Here is an 18,162-nt window from a genome sequence, read left to right on the forward strand (position 1 = left end):
CACCAACTCGTTGCTTGGAGAAGCGACTGACCCTGAGGGTGTTGGAGGTGGAGAAGCAATGAGCTCGAGCAGGAAGGTATTTACGCAGAGAGAGTTGGAGGTATTGAGGACCCAGGCCGCAGAAGGCCTTGTGGACAATGCAGAGGGTCTAGAACTTAATCCTCGCAGCCACTGGGAGCCAGTGCAGAGATTTCAGTGCTGGAGAGATCTCAGATGCAAACAATTACCTGTTAAAAAAAATAATAAACATTATCTATCTTAAACTACTCTCCAAGTCCCTTGCCCAAATACGCCAATTAAAGAGAAGTCGGGTCCACTTGAATTATCCCACTGAATCAAACTACTAACTGTTAAATCATCTTAGCATAAAACATACGATATCCTTTCCCGAAATCGCCTGACGTACAGGAGTTACCCAAACGTCGACCTCCGCTTTGGCATACCAACCAAGTAGGTGCTCTTAGTATAAAGGTGAACCAAAGACACGTGCATCTTAGAAATGCAACCTGCTAGATGATTATGGAAAGCGTAGGATGCCAACATCTGGAGGCACTGGTGTACAGAAAGACCTGCTCTTTTGCGAGTTTACAGGCACCTATAGTGTCGAGCAAAGACAATGCTGGAGACAATGCAGCTAATGCGCCCTTTGTCTTTGATGGTTTTGCGATTTGGGGCATTCACTGAAATGTGACCATTCGAGTTGAAGTCAATATCAGCATGAAACGCGTGTGCCCCGTCACAATGCAGCTCGTTACAAAACCCCAATAAAAGGATGTAAAAATATATGTAGTGAGTGAGCATTATTAATGAACTGCGGACCTGGTCTAAGTAAACGTTCAAATAACATTGGTGGCTGCATAAGCCCTGCAGGAAGGTGTTCTTTTACTGGTGCATTTCATGCACTTATGCAACACATGGGCAGTTTGCACTCACATTCGCAGTAGCCAATGTTACTTTTCAAAGGCAGGCCCAGAACCCATTGGGCTGCATTTTGTACTCTACTCAAAAAGTCACACAATGGCGATTATTGGTAAGCAATCTAGGCACTGGGGTTGGCAACCCTTGTGATAGGCATTGCAACTGGGGCTTTCTGGTCCATTGCCCAACAGCTATGGTCCTCCGGCAAAACGATTTCCTTTTTATATCAGTGCTGGAAAGGGCAAATATTTACTCTGGGATCCTGGCTGCCAGCCAGGTGTCGTGGTGGGAGATTGGCCTTACCCTCCCTTTAGAAAAAAAAAAAAAACATTTGCCTTTCAGAATATTAATCGTGAAAGTATAAAAGGTACACACCTTTGAAATCTAAAAAGCTGTACTTAAATATGTTCTGCAGAGCACAATACCAACAAGCGATTTCAACGGGACCCGGACCAGAGGTCAGTTGGTCCTGTGAGGGGCTAGACCCGGATCCTAACAACGCGGGCTTGGCTTCGGCAACATTTAAACCAGTTCAAATCACAAAAACTGGAGGTAAAAATCAATTTTCCGCATCTGGTGAGACATTTCTGGCCGGATCCGGGAAAATCTGGCCCAATGCCCAGCGGTATTTTACATCAAGTGTCAACACTATGCATAACATTAATATAACACACTATCCTTGTTATTATAGTGTTTCTTCCGAAACGCCACAATATGAAAATAAAAATGGCAAATATTAAAGTTCAAAAGTACACCTTTCTGCATTATTTGCATTGCTACGGCTCTACATTTGATGCACTTGTTAATGTCGTGTTTGAAGTGATTTTCCGTTCACTCCCCACTGATATTTCCCTGTTCCGTGTTACCTCATAATATCTGCGCGCCTTCCCCCCCCCATGACTCTTTCCCAGAAACTTCTCCTTCCCTTTTTAACAACGCTCCCCTTTAAATACAAAAATTAGCTGACATCAACTGGCTCCTCCAGCCCCCACCACCGTAAAGCGCACCATTGCTTCCTGAAGTTAGGTGCGTAAACAACAAATTCCCTAATACCAATATATATATATTAAAAAATACTCAGCCCAGGGCACAGTTGGGAGTATTTTGTATATTTCCTACAGTTGAAAAACACAATGCAGAGACACGGGCGTTGGGTTACTGTACTCTCTGGGGTGTTAGAAGCCACATTAATGCATATATGATCATCTTTTGAACTGCACCCATCACAACCATTACAGCGCCATGGCCTATCCGGATAGTGGTGTGCTGTGCCCCAGTCGAGGGTAACTGGACCAAGGTGTGTGTGGGGGGGTCAGGAGTGGGCAAAGATGCCAGAGGATAGGTGTAGTGGGAGACCGGTGTGCAACCAATTGTTCTACTGTGAGTTTAATTCAAAAGCCTTGCTCCTTCCAGTGCCTGAAACTCATGGCTCTTAGCTCACATGTCAGCAGCAACAGTGTACACAATTCAACAACACCGATTGTGGTCACCTCGTTCTAGCGTCACTGGTCTTTCCTGCTTCCAGTACTCGCCCTGACCACTAACCACTGAATGTGATGATCAATACCACAGGTCACTTCAACGAAATGAGACCACAGAACACACAGGAAATAGGGGTTCACCCACACTCCAACTACTGGTTTGGAGGCAATTTGTTTATTTGTTTTAATTGCCACTCTTGTTTGTGTGGAAAGGAAGGCTGTGTTTTAACCCATTTTGGGTTCCGCTTTCTTCGAAATAAATTCCTCAAAAACGACCACAGAGGTATTGGTCTTCTCGGATGCAGAAGTTAAATGTAGACCTTTGAAAAATAGTGTCAATAAACAGAGCCATTGGTTTACAGTCATTAAGATGTCCACAGACCTTCTGAAGGGAAAGTGAGTACGAAGCCACAGCTATTTGGGGGTTCTCAATGGACGATCATGATTTGGTATAGGAGTGATGCTAGAACCCTGCAGGGGGTTCTTCACGCTGAAACAAGGAGCAGGACAGACAGAAGTTGGAGCGTGGTGGATCCCTCTAAATGTGCAGCACCTTGGCCTAAAAAGAGGGGAAGGGGGAATACAGAAGCCGCAGGATGGTGAAGAGCAGTATGTTGGCCATGACAGAAGGGGGTTTGGATGGGGGAGGGGGGGGATAGGATGAACTTTGTGGTAACAATGCAATTTAGAGTTTGCACTCTCTCCTGCTTCTTGCTATGTTAGGGTCTCAGGGAACATCCCTTACAAAAGTGGGTGCCAAACCTAACGATGGAACCAGGGCAAAAGCAGCACTGCTTTATTCATCAGATAGATTTTAAGGGCTGTACTTCCAAAGTGAGGAGGGGCAGGTAGGGATACCTACAAGGTGTGTGCTGTTTTCCACAGAGTCTCTCCTGGTCCAGGGGTAGGTACCACATCACGCACTAATAACTGTTTAGACTACAAAAGATATAGATATACATCATGGTATGCTAAGATAATTGCCTCAAAGTATTAGTCTATATGCCGCTGCCTATCAGCCTGACTGTCTATTGCATGCATTGAAGGTGAAGCATCTGATCACTGTACCCAAATCTATCAAACGGCCAGCACACTGTCTCAAATTGCCCCAATTGCTTTGCACATTATATCATTTGCCCTCAAAGTACTAGCCACTGTGCTGTTCATCCACAGCCTGCCTGACCCGTACCACTATGGCCACATTCCACAGAGTTACTCTTGCCATGGCCTCCTTCCTACCACTATTCCACTCCATCTCCCCTACTAATTTCCTACTACCAATCCAACCCAGTAATAAAAACATCTTAACAGATGGCTCCCTCACTAGGACTGTAGCCAGTCCTTTGCTCAGCCCTCTTGAACGGATACAGCGCTTCACAGCACCTCCCACTCCACTTATCCCATGTCCCATCCACATCAGAAACATGAGATTAGGCTCTCCCTTCCCTAACCACAAAGTTACTCTTAGGATGAGCACACAACGCACCCTGCCCACTCCAGAAAAGCAGATCCCAACCACCTGTTCAGCAGCAGCGCCCAAGCCCCTAATACCACCTACCCCCTCTACCATCACTACAATTCCACCACCTACTACTGACCCACCTTCCCCGACAAACCAGAGCACAGGAGGACCTATAGCCGCTCCTCTGCCACCCACCACCAAAGGAGCACTCATCAATTCTCGCTCACTAGTAGCTCACGCCAACAATATTGCCATCCTTATCACAGCTAACCGCCTGGACTTCTTGGCCATCACTGAAACTTGGCTCCACCAGGCAGCAGGCCCAGCAATCTCATTAGCCCTACCAGAGGGATATACTATCATCCGGTCTGACAGAAATTCGGGCAGAGGAGGAGGAGTGGCCTTCATTACAAAAACCCACCTGGGCCTCACAGTGACCTCTCAGACCAGCCTTCCTTCTGCTGAACTCCTCTCAGTTAAACTCGCACTCTCACCCACCCAAACTATACTTATGCACCTCATCTATCGCCCCCCTGGCCCAATCTCTTCCTTTGATGAAGATATTACTAACCTCCTATCCTCCAACACCAAGCTTGGATCCCAAACCATCCTCCTGGGGAACCTTAACCTAGGTCTACAGGACCCAAATGACTCACATGCCTTGGCTTTGGAAAATTCCATTGCCCAATTGGGTTTTAAACATAGAATCACAGAACCTCCACACAAAGGACTAATTCTGGACTGGGTGTCCGACCTTAAGTGCTCCATCACAATTCTCCAGAATTAACCAGTTGCCTGGTCTGACCACCATTTAATTTCGTTCTCAATCCAAGGATTCACATCCCTCAAGCACCCACCATCGCCCCCCCGACCCTATCCAGAAATTGCCATAACATCACAATCTCTAGTCTCGGGCCGCTTATCAATAACATCCTGGACGACTCCAAGTACAAGAATCTTGACCCGAATAAACTAGTCGACCTATATAATGCTACACTTGAGACAGCCTTAAACATCGTTGCACCTCTCAAACAAAGAAAAGCAAAACCAATCGCCCATCTCAACAAGTGGTTCATGCCGGAGTTAAAAATCCTAAGGCATTCCAAAAGGATGGCGTAAATCACCCACAAGTCATAACAAAATCTTGTTCACCACATCAGCTGCAACCTACAAAGTGGCCATCCTATTCACTAAAAAGAGGCATACAACACCAGAATCCACTACGCCAAATTAAGTTCCAAAGAGCTCTTTAGTACCTTTAAAGAAACTTGAATCCCCAGCACCTCCAACACAGGACTGCACTAAGGATGCAGCCGGGTGCCACAAAATCCAGCAAGCCTTAGCTGACAAAAATCGTCTTATTACAAAATAAGATGGAATCTAAAAAGAATAACCTCTCGAGCTGCCATCGCCCTAAACCCGCGCCAGAGAAAAAACTCCCGCAATGCACACCCTTCGCGTTTTCTCATGCAACACCTAAGGAAGTGGAAGACATTATTAAAAGTCTGAAACCTTCTCATTGTCAAGGCGACTATCTGTCCAGCATCCATTATCAAGGAAGGAGCTAAAGATTTGTCCCCCTTCATTGCCACACTGATAAACTCATCCTTTAAATCTAACTGAGTCCCTAACAATCTCAAGGAGGCCTCGGTCATGCCTCTTCTAAAAAAAAAAAAAATACAACCTAGACCCGAACACCCCAACCAATTACAGGCCCATCACCACTGTCCCTTCCTTTTAAAAATTCTGGATAGAGTTGCATATCTGCAAATTGAGAAGCACCTGAGGAAAACGACTTATGAGGCCTTAGAAAATCCGGCTTCAGTCCGAGACATGGAAAAGAGACGGCTTTCCTAGATCTGAAAATTCAAATGGACGAGGCGAAGGATAATGGCAAGCTAGCGATCCTTCTGCTCCTAGACTTGTCAGCGGCCTTTGACCTTGTCGACCACCAAATCCTAACTAGGCACCTCACCACAGCAGTAGCCTTCTCCACCAATGTGTGTGTCTGGGTCAACTCCTTTCTTTCCAATCGGACCACCAGATTTTTTCACCCTCAGCTTCAGAAGACCCGAGCCCTACACTTTGTGGAGTCCCCCACAGATTGTGCGTGTCACCCACGTTATATAACATTTTCATGAACCTCCTCTTCTATCGCCTGGACAACTTGGGTGTCATCTACACTAACTATGCAGATGACACCCAAGTCCTCATCCCGCTCACTGGTCGCAATGATGAGGACTCTAAGCTACTGAACGACATCTACCTAGAAAAGCAGGCCTGGATGGCCACCAACAGCTTGTGCCTTAACGATGATGACACCGATCTCCTGATTGTCGGCACGCTTGAATAAACTTGACCAAAGGTACACTTCCTTCAACATTGACAGGAACGTGATTAAAGTCGCCAAGGAAATAAAAACATTGGGGGTCTATCTTGACTCAACACTGTCCCTAAAAAAACAAGTCAGCTCTGTGGCGGCCTCCACAGCCTACACCAATAAGCTAATATACAGTTGTAAACCCTACCTATCTACCAGCATCTGCCGAACGCTCGCCATAGCATTAGCACTATCAAAAATTGATTATTGCAACACATTTTTCCTAGGCTCCTCTGAACTCAACCTAAACAGGCTTCTGGTCCTCCAAAATAATTTGCTGAGAGCGGCACTTAACCTACCTAGATCTTGCCACATTTCAACTCTTCGACGCAATGCCAATTGGCTGTCAGTTCGTGATAGAATCACTCTCCGCACCCTGGCAATCTGCAGAAACGCCTCACGAACACAGCCCCCAAATACTTGTCAGATAAATTCTGCAAGCACCATTCATCTCGTACCACCAGATCTGCACTATCCCACAGCCTTGCAGTACCTAGGTTCAACGTAAAAACTGCGGGAGGAGCCAGCTTCCCTGTCCAAGCAGCCAAACGCTGGAACACTATTCCTCTCCCCTACAGTCGTGAACCTTACATACTGACCTTCAAATCCGGAATAAAAAACTGGTTGAGCAACAAGCCTCTCCATTGAGGCGAGGCTCCCTTCGGCTATCTTCTGCTGCCGCCCTGATCATATGTCTTCCTAATTTGTTTGCGCTTCTTTATAAATGCTTCTTGACTTCAGACCTATCTGTAACCATTGGTCTTCCCCACTGTTATTGTACTTTTTCTCTATGTATGTAATTCTTAGGTTCTCGAGAGCCCAGTTACCTCAGGGTTCGGTGCGCAATACAAATAATAAAAAAATACAAAATACTGACCGTTTTTTTTTTTATACATGGCTTACTTTCCATAGTTCTGTTTACTAGCGCTGTAAATGGTATGTAGTACTAGTATTACCACATTTCACAGTACTTAATTGAACAACCTCAAATACAAAAGGCTTATTCAGCACTAATGGGATTTTAACCTTTGACCTGCAGATCCCAAAAAGAAAATGGGAAAGCATATCAAGAGTGGGAGAGAATTCCCCCATTTCCCCCATACAATGGAACCTTTTTCCCCAAAGCACTTTTTTTCCTCAAATTCTTTCCCAAATCGCAGCAATACATGTGTCTATCAAACTTGGAGCCAAAGGGGAATCCTTTCTGAGCGTGGAGCAATGACGTGGTTTCAGATTCTTGATTTAAGCCACCGTCAGATTTGAATTTAGCCTACAAGGCACTGATCCTATCTCGCCTGCATTTAAAGCACATCATTGTCTCCTGATTAAAGAGGGACTACAATTCAAGACCCTATGTCTTGTGCACAAGAACCTGCACGGACAAAATGCTTCCTGTCCTGTGCAAGTCTCCCAGCTATACCAGCAAACCTAAAGACTAAGGTCAACCTCAACATATACTTTTTGTAGCCAGGCTAAATGGATACAAGTGCTTGCATAGCTGAGCGCCTCATATGCAGGTTACATAACATTGGCACAGCCCTCCTACCATACATCTGACATCAACCAAACTTCCTAAAATTTCCAGAAACTAAACGCAATAGTCTGTTACCTCTGGCTCTCCAGATGGTTTGCACTGCACCTCCAATTAGACCTAGGTAGCATAGTATGGGCTTGGAGGATAGGTCAGGGGCAATGCGTTTGTCTTGGAAGCAAGAAAACGCAGAGAAAAACATGTTTCAAACCCGGTCTTGTGCTTAGAGACTAGTGCCCGGTATTAAACCAGTTATTAAAAAAATATATATATATTAATTGTCAATGATGAGGGATCATTGGAGTTGCAGTTCACAAGATCTCGAGAACAGCAGGATACAGACTCGGCTCTAAAAGAGTCTCCTTTCCCCCATTGCTTTTGAATAAGAAGTGACATAATCCAAAATCCACCAACTTTATCACTCCAAGTCTTACCAGCGGGCCAAATGAGTAACCTAGCCTCACTATCGGTGAAGTTCTTTTCTCATCTCTGCTAGACTTGTCCGTATAGACCCTCAACTGTGGTGCAAGGTCCTAGTGTAGGGTCACAAAATGCAGAGGGCTGTTTTCCCTGAAATCAATATGATTTATTGATAATGTTCTTGATTGTATGATCTTTAACCCCTCTACTGTGCCATCCCCCATGGCAGGTAGACAAGCACGATTGGCAGCATATAGGACCCTGCACAAATTCTGAAATGAACAAATTCCCTTCCACGCCCAGAGAATTTAGACAAACAATAGAATGGCTGCCGGCACATCTTTTGCTGCCCGCTGAAGCGATTGAGACCATATGTACCACAGTGGGAGTACGGACACTTTCATGCCAACTGTGAAACATGGACTGCTTCCGGGACCCTGATCTTGACACTTTAAACTCATGGTGTTATAGAGCAGGAAATGCAGATTGTAGTTGAATAAGACTAGTTTTACATTATCAAGTCCACAAAGCATCTCCCCCTCCCTAGCTGTTCTTCTGGAGAGCACACATTCCCACACTATGCCAACTCAACCCATTGTTGGTTGTTATAGCAATATCCAATCTAAGCCAATGCCAGTGGCTCAATCATCAACGGTGATGGTTTAAGTTTAATGCAGGGATCACTTTACAGGCACCGTCACATTCCTGTGAAAGAAACCTGGAAGGGACCTCATGGAATGATGTCATCCAGATGGGGAAAATGTGTCCTGTCAACAAAGTTTAACCCATCAACAATCACACAATGCTTCATTCAACACCTTACATTAGGGGAGTACTTAAATATGCACGTCATCACTCTTGCTTAGAAATCATCATCCAGTGTTATTCGGTAACCTTTTCCTGAGAAAGATGGCTATCACTAATCCACATGTTAGTAGTGATAAAACATATCATCAATTATGTTGTAGGAATAAGTACATGCCTTGGCAGTGGGTGAACTGTGCATGTCTTGCCAGTCCTTCCCTGAAGAAGGCATGTATCATGTATCCAAACAAAAGTCCAAGCTGCAACACAGGTCAACATAACCATAACTATGTGGAGCTTCTATATTCAAAGTAGCATTTTAACAGCTAAATTGTAATTCTTTCCAAATGTATTTTGGGATGTTCTGTTCATAGAGTGCGTGCATCAGAACATGCAGTGTGGCTTATGCCGTTCTATAGGGCCGGGAGGATAGCTCAGGAGCAACACGCTCGCTGTGGAAGCAAGATGACACAGAGCAACACAGTTTTGATCCCCGGGTCCGCGCTTTGAAACCTCTGGGTACTAAGCGCGTTATCAATACCCAATTACAATTTAAGGATCTTTAACTGGCTATTTATTATATTTACATGTCAACGCCCCTTCATTTCTTGCACTACCCTTTGGCATTTTGAACACATGCATGCATCAGAATTTAACATGTTTATAAAAAATATAATATTCATTAATAACAAGTTTCTTTTTTTTGTGGGGGGGCCAGTCAGATTCATGGGATTTTGTCCACTTCATAGCCGTTTCTAATATATAGATTTTGTATTATTAGTATCTATGTTTTATACTAAACCTTTAAACACATTTACATATTATCAATCCATCCGTATTTATAGTATCAAAATGATCACATGTATAGAAATATTATGATTACAAACCCTGATGAAAAGACTAAGGGAAGGCGTTTCACTCCTGCAACAGGATATGAAGTGCAGGAGCAGCCACAAGAAATGGCCCTTATTGACGATTTGAAGGAAAAACAATGAACTATATGGAGATCAAAAAGAATAAGGCAATGTGTGACATTATGATTATTAAGAAATCATTCTCATTTTTTCTTAGAATACTTGAAGGTAAGACGTGTGGGGGCTATTCACTGACATGTGCACAGCATTTTCATGTGGCTTGGAATGTGGGGTGAAATCCCCCACAGAGGGCTCCAGAGAGGCCATGTGTAGATTATCATGGAGAGTGTGTTGTTTACCAAACACATTACACAGGAAGCCGCATAGAGTTTGGGGTCATCTGTCTCGCAGCTGCTGGTAGTCATTCCTGAAAGTGCTATCTTGAAGCTGTGGAAAAGCAACATTTAAAGCCAAAAGCGCAAATCTCGACAGTTTCCATGATGCATTTTACTGCCAGAAAAAAACGGTAGAATCTAGGGGGACATTTTATCTCTTGCAATGAGGTCTTTTTAGGGATATATAGACAAACAGCATTTAAGTGTGTGGGAACTTCCTCATACTAAAAGGGAATTGAACTTTACAAAAAGTATACTTTTTTTGTTATTTCCAGCAATCCCTTATCTACACTATGTCAGTTATTCATGGTGCCTCCTTTACTGTCACCATAGATGCAGCAACAACTGAGCTCCCCAGCTCCCTCCGCTGCACTGGCCTGGCGGGGCCTGCAGCACCATTGAGCCCTTCCAGCCCCATCCTCGCACTTAGCATGTGGACCTTCCTTCCCCTGCTCTTCTGCATTCCCCTGGCACCAGTGCCGGCTGGTGACTTTGAAAGGTGGTGGGGCGTAAATTCCTGGGGTCCGAATTAGGGAGCGAGCGCACCCAACCCACACCAAGGGAGGTGCAGGGGTGGGGGGTTTCTCCCCCCTCTAGAAATTCTTTGGAAAATGGATTCCAAAACGTGCAATTTACGTTCCAAACCTACAGAAATATTACATAAAAAAGCATTAGGTTTTACATTCTTACGTGTGCAAGTGTGATGCTGTATTTTACAGTGGCTAGTATTTGAGAATAGCTGTATGATACAACATAGTACCAGCTATTCTCAAATACAAGCTTGTATGCATAAAGAAATTGATTATATAGATATCCAGCAAGAAAGGAAAAATATAATTTTGTCATGCTGTAACTGTTATTCATATGCGTTCATCCTCTTATTAAGGTGGGATTTTAGGCATTATCTGAAAGGGGAGAAACTAAGCTAAAGAATTTACTTGTTTATCACTTAATGAATGCAACATTTGTCCTACCTCTAATGGCTGTCTGCCTCGCAGAGTCGTTACTGATTCAGTTGCTCAAAGTTGAAACACGTGGAATGCACAGGTCACAGAAATAGCACATGGAGAAAAATAGAACAGAAATAGTTTACTAAGTTTATTATTTTCAGTGGGAAAATGAGAGGCTTGCGAGGAGTGGCATATGGGAGCTGGGTGGCTAGAGGCATGTAGAGTTCTAGGGAGAGATAGAAGCCTCAAGAAGCAAGAGTTTAGGGGTGCACTGTGTAGGGCGAGAGCAAGAGGAAGATGGATGCAGACTAGCAGCATTAGGTGTCTAAGCTTATATGATCACCACACATCACATAAGGTACCATGTGGAGGTAGGAGTCAGAAAAAGCACGTGGTGGGTGGTTAATGCGGCATGGCAGAGGAAACAACAGTGCCCACTGCCCAAGTATGCATCTCAGCGGTGGGATGGTGGCAGAAGTACTGCAGGAGTCCATTTTAAAAGGTGCATATAGATCATGGAGGCGCCATCCCAAAAATCACAACATGGGGAGCATGGATTTGGAGGCTAATTTCACACTTGTAAAAATAAAGACCACCTTTTCCAAAGGTTTGGCTAGTGGCAGATACCCTCGTCTCTCACAAATTAACCAACACCAGATAGACATTTATATGCCTAACTGAGCATTCCACATAAGAAGTCTCCCAAGTGACTGCCCTGGACTCCACGCCAGTCTCAGTAAAAAGCGTCGCTTTTACTGACGCTGGTCTGGTGAGCAAGCCCCCATCTGTTGGCCAGAGCTAATGCAGCTGTTGATTAACAACACATAATCCATCCCTCCCTTCAAATTCCATCTTAACATTGTGTTGCTGATCTCAAATGATGTCAACATTATTGATGTTGGCAATAGCCGGTCAAGTGGCACAGTGAGTAGAGCGCTCGCTTTGACATCCGTGCAGAGCCTGCTAACGCAGGTTCGAATCCCGGCAGGGCCAAACTCAGCCTTTCATCCTTCCTAGGTCGATAAATGAGCACCACACCCCGTGGGTAATAATAAGCAGCACTCAGATACCCGAGGGTTCGTAGCGCTATATAAATGCTAAATTATTATTATTAATGGCATCCGTCGAGAACAGTGAGGCTGTTAACAGCACTGCTGCTCTCCGTTATGCTTCCCTACTAGGCTAGGAGTGGCCAGGACAGAAGTTGTTAAACAGGACTCCTCCTGGCCCACCCCCCTCGATGTCTGACTCACACGGACCAGGCCCTTGATTATCTACTGTTGAGTGCCCGCCTTCGCATTTGTTATTTGCTATAACCATCGGCAGAATCTCGCCTTCCTTACTTGTTTTTCAAAATCATAAGCCAGAAAATCCCTAACAAGTCACAGGTTCGAATCCCAGCAAGGACAACTCAGAATTTTATTCGTCCAATGTCGATAAATGAGTACCAAAGTCTGTTGGGCTGACGATAATATATGTAAATACGTTATGTGCACAGCGCTTAGGCATAAGCCTATATAAATAACTGATATCGAATTAAAAACTAAGTGTGTGCCAGAGGTCAAATACATGCAAAATGACATGTCGACCATTTTCTGTCCCTGCCTCGAGACAGGTATGTCAACCGTGTGTCAGGTAGACACTTAGGTGCAGCAGCAAAAAACATATTGCCAACCACTCTCAGTGCCTGCTAAAAACCTACAATATTCTAAAGGCTCAAAGTTTGGTGAATTGCCCAGAGTATGCAAAACCGTTACCGTGGATGTTGCAAGAATGGCAATGTAGAGCCACATGGAATCATGCACTGATCACATGGATCAGGTGTTTCATCTTGTGGATTGAGATGCCAATAACAGAAAAGAGCCATTTTGCACAGCGTGTCTATGCCATTTCACTCTTTCAACTGGCTGATTTGGAATCTGGCTACACAATAATTTCAGCCGAAATACGTGACTCCTTGCGGGCACTAGCAGCAGGGGCGTTGCTAGGGGGGAGGCTGAGGGGGCTACAGCCCCTGATCTTTTGGTTGTAGCCCCGGATAGAATCTCAGGAGCTACAGCCAAAAGACTAGCTAGCCCCCAGTCCCAACAGTTCCGACATCAGCCTAGCCCCGGGTCTTTTCCAGACCTAGCAACTCCCCTGACTAGCAGTCTGACTGCCTACGGTGGCCTAAAGTAGCTGATATGTAAAGCGCGGTATAAGAGCTACTTTACTCAGTCAAAGTGAAGTGTGATAAGTGTCAGGGCGTTAAGTGTTCACTTGTTCACCTTCATCACAGTGTCGAAAACTGTGTCACGGCCGGTGGGATTTGGAAATATGTAGTGAAGTAACTTGTTTTCATGACCGTCAATACACATTTGTTCATTAATACAAAATAATATAAAGTGAAAAACATAAATATTTAAGAAATCCTGTTCACGTTAGATGAAGGCATTGCAAAGTGGGAACAACCATATATGTGGATGAACATGCATCACGTAACAGTGCCTGCCTGCAGAGAGGCCAAGAAATGAATGGGCAGGTCTGCCTGCAAGGGTCACACAGTGTTGTCATTCCTTCCTGCTCATGCATTCACTCATAGCATTATTATGGAAAGTAACTCCAACACAACCCCTCACATCCCCCCCCCCGCCCCTCCCAAGGGAGAAAGCGAAGCCTGCCCTGCATTCATAGCCACAGGATGAGCAGGAAAGGACAAACGGATCTCACTTTTTAAAAGGTTAGTTAACTGCAATCGAAAAAAAAAAAAAGGAGAGCCGTTTAATTCCTGCAGAAAACACATGATTAGAAAAAGGGTAGGCTCTACATCGCCGCAGACAACTAGGCCCTGCATTCCCCAGGGCAGGGCTCCAGGAGGATGGTCCTGCCGGAGCACTGTCCTGGGGAATGAAGGACCAGGGAAGTCACAAAGAAGTTAGTTTAATTTCACTTGCCTGGCAGAGTTGCTAGAAAGGTAGGCCATGCACGTGGTGGGCATGTTCTCTGGGCAGCTCATTGCAGTCCACACTCAGCAGCACCGTCCACGAAGTGAGAAGGTGGCACGCACCGTCACTACACATAAGTTGAATGCCCATCATCATCACCCACCCACACTCAAGCAGCCAATGACATTCAGTAAATATTTGTTGCTATGGGCCTAACTATATATCGCTCTGATCAGATCTGGTGTGCTGTTTGCGCACAGAGATTAATAATGGCAGGGCCACCCCTCTAGCGCCGCGCCAGCAGTCCAGATTGTGATGGGTTACGTAAAGTGCGTGGAGCTACGTTCTCCACGCACTTTACAGTAACAAAAGCTTCGTCAAATGGGACGCGCCCCTCTGTGGCAGCCGGCCCCGGGCCCAGCCACGAAGATACAGATCGGGAAGCTGAGAATTATTTTATTATAGTGAATACAATGCCACCACACCACGTAGCAGCTCACAATGATGCAGAATAGAACAGATTCAGGACTTCTGAATTTGTTCTGCAGAAGGGAACTTGTTCAACAATAATCTTGCACACTGGGGTAGAGATGGGGGGGTGGTGCCCCTACACCCTATGAAAGCAGCCGCCACTGCCTGGCACTTGTCCACCTGGCTTCCCCTTAGCACTCGCCTAGCCAAGGGGCCACCCTCCCATTCCTGACCCCTCATTCCTGACCCCTCTCTTGTCTTCTTGCTCCTTCAAACACCTTTTGCTTTATAGGTGCATTATAAATACCCAATAAATAAGTAAAAATAAACCAGAATCATATGGGCCATCACAGAAGAACCATTCTTTTTTGTATCTATTGAACATATATTGTGAAGCCACGAACCAGCCAAAACACCCTCACATGTCCTACTGTTTGGGGGCGTGGCTTGCCGCAGAGGAAGATGGACGCCAAGACGCGCAGCTCCGACCCACCAACTGTATATTCTACCTGTAATGCGCCCTTCAAAATATTCTCTGCATTTTTTGCACTCCATTGAGGTCTTGTTGGAGCCTGCCCGTTTCTCCTTTTGGAGTGATGTTCTAGCCACCGGGGCTGGGACCTCGGCGTCGCCTGGAACCCACTGCGGCTGCCCTCTCCGTGTCAATCCGCCTCTCATGTGGAGGCATCCGGCGACGTCTGTGAAGCAACCTGCAGGATTGGGCCTGCTCAGGCCTCTTCGCTTACACTCACCGCCACCTTGTGGCTATTTAATATATCAGCCAAAATCAAAGAAAAGGTAAGAATTGCCTACAAAGAAAAAGACACAAACATTCTGGTAACATTTTTATCAACCTTTATATATCAGGTCTAACCAAGAGCCTCCTCCTGGATATAGCTATTATCCGCTGTCTTGCCCTCATAATAATTGCTCAGCATGGCCTAAGGTAAATATAGCCAAAACTCTTTAACAGCTTCCAAGGATTTACAATCTCCTTTGGCCACACCTAAAAGATTTGAAAGTGAATCGGATCCGCTGCTACCCTCCACTGACCTTTTACTGAAACTACCAACAAAAAATTACAGCAGTTTGACGAACAATGGAATGTCTTTGAATACAGAATGAGTGAAATGGAAAGTAGAATAAGCTCTGCTGAAGATGTCTCATCAAGAATTACTCAGTTGGAAAAAGCAGTGAAGGACCTTCAAAAACATTACGAGGAGTTAGAGAACAGAAGTAGGTGCAATAACCTACGCATCTCTGGCTTACCAGAGAGCTGTGAGGGGAATGATTCTATTCTGTTCTCGCAAAATATGCTTTCGGCCTTGCTCCATATTCCAAAGGAAATCTCTCTCAACGTTCAATGTGCTCATCGCATCGGCCCCATGAGAGGCTCTCATATGTCATAACCTCCACAGCGTACTTTGATTTTCTACTTATTGGAGTACACCCAACTGTTGCTCATCAAGTCCAAGGCCAAAGAGAAGACTACCCTTGTCTGGCAGGGCTGCAGGATTCATGTTTCCCAGGATGTAGCAAAGAGGACCAGCCAACGCAGAAAGGAATTTCATCCTGTCCTGAAAAAACTTATCAGGTATGGTTTTCATCCATGTTCTTTTTAAGTGACATATGAAGGACGAACATCGAACTTTGATGATCTCTTGGATCTTAAAACTTTCATTCGGTCTATCAAGACTGAGAATATGGATGCGTCACTCCCCTCCAATTCTGTTGCTTCAGGCTCCTGACTCTCTGCCTCATAATGAGCATACCTCACCTACTCAGCACGTTACAGTCTTAAAAAAAGGATCCTCTCAATAATGGTGGGCTGGGTGCCATTTTGGTACTCCTCTTTATCCCGGACTGATTTCTTTTCTTCCTTTTTTGACCCGGCTGGTGTCATCTGCTCCTAGTTCTTACTTCCTTTTTTCTCCTACCTTTAGCTTGACCCTCTTCTCTTTCCAATTCTTCAATGTTATTTCATACCTTGTGCTATGACACTTTATTTTTCCACTTCCTAGTGCGTAGAATCTGATCAAGTTCCACCCTTCTCTCCCATTGTTCCTTCCCCTCGTATTCTCCCTTGGTTTTATGGGTACGTTTTCCACATCAATATGTTCCTACGCATTGTGATCTACTTTCTAAATATGTTTATAGTATTATATGCCATTGCCCTTCCCTGGTATTTTTATATTGTTTCTATTTGCTTTGCCTTACTGGTACAATGGTTTTTAAATGCATAACCTGGAACATTAAGGGTTGTAAGAGCTCTATCAAAATGTATAAAGTAATTTCCCATCTCAAAAACCTGCATCTGTCGGTTTCCTTTATTCAAGAACCCATCTCTCTCGCAGAAGCCATGACACTAAAATCCCTCTGGGTCAAGGATGTTATAGCTAGTACGGCAGCAGGTAAATAAAAGAAAACGGGATAGCCATATTAATCAGAAGAAAACTATCATACAAGATCCTCAGCCAAGATGTGGATACCAATGAGAGATGGGCATGTGTCGAACTGCTTATCAGTTCTGACACTGTCACTGTAATGAACATCTATGGTCCTACATTGCCTGGCCCATAATTCTGAAATTCCACTAAATAAATTATTCTTAAATCAAATTTCTCAAATGTAATTCTGTGTGGCGATGTTAACCATGTCTTCGATCCCTTTCTGGACAGGAAATCCAGGTGTATTTTCAAAAGTTCCAGGTCCGATAAAGCTTTTACCCATTGGTGACTGAAGCGGGGTTTCGCGAAACATGGAGACTCGCCCATGCGTTTGACTTGGAATACACATTCCATTCTCATCCCCATAACACACTCTCCCACCTTGATTATATCTTCACAACTAAATCCCTCACTAGCACTATCATTGACTCTACCGTTTCCAATATCATTTCAGATCACGCCCCGCCGTTACCACCTTTGATCTGTCCGATATTAAGAAGCCGTCTTCAGGATGGAATTTTAATAATAGTTTACTTCATGATCAAAAATGTATTCAGTCCTTCCAACAAAGTTTCTTTTCTGAAAATGTAGGTGGAGATACCTCAGTGGTCACTAATTGGGACGCATTTAAAGCCACCCTAAGAGGACACAATCTCATATTCTAGCATAAAAAAAGCAGCAATACAAAAAGGACCTTGATTCCCTATACCATCTGCTCGCTTTCCATGAGAAGCAATACCATCAATCGCTGCCAGATCTGAATCTTCATAATACTTTGTCCCTGCGTTTCCATATAAAAAAACTCACTGAACAAGTCACTGGTGCCATTTTAAAATATAAATTCAAGATATATCAAACATCTAACAAAGCCGGCAAATCCTTGGCTTCCTATCTTAAAGCCAAAAAAGAAAGAACACTTAACCCTCATATTAAAGATTCCTCTGGCCCTGTTATAGCGGAAACCTCTGGGATCTTGAAGGTCTTTAAGAACTTTTATAGCGATCTATATACCCCGGAGACTACTGTTCCGGAAGCTAGTCTTAAATCCTTTTTTGATAAATTAGCAGACGCTCTTACCCCACTTTAGATCTCAATTGCTTGGAATGAGACATCACCCAGGACATT

The 18,162-nt window shown here is 44.5% G+C and overlaps 1 protein-coding gene across 1 annotated transcript in view; it reads right to left on the reverse strand.

Annotated features, from left to right (window-relative positions):
* Positions 1 to 18,162, reverse strand: part of ITGB5 (integrin subunit beta 5) — a 702,124-nt gene that overhangs the window by 223,836 nt on the left and 460,126 nt on the right. The window lies entirely within an intron of this gene.

The sequence above is a fragment of the Ambystoma mexicanum genome, chromosome 9, assembly GCF_040938575.1.
Source record: "Ambystoma mexicanum isolate Mex_15411 chromosome 9, UKY_AmexF1_1, whole genome shotgun sequence".
Taxonomy (NCBI): Eukaryota; Metazoa; Chordata; class Amphibia; order Caudata; family Ambystomatidae; genus Ambystoma; species Ambystoma mexicanum.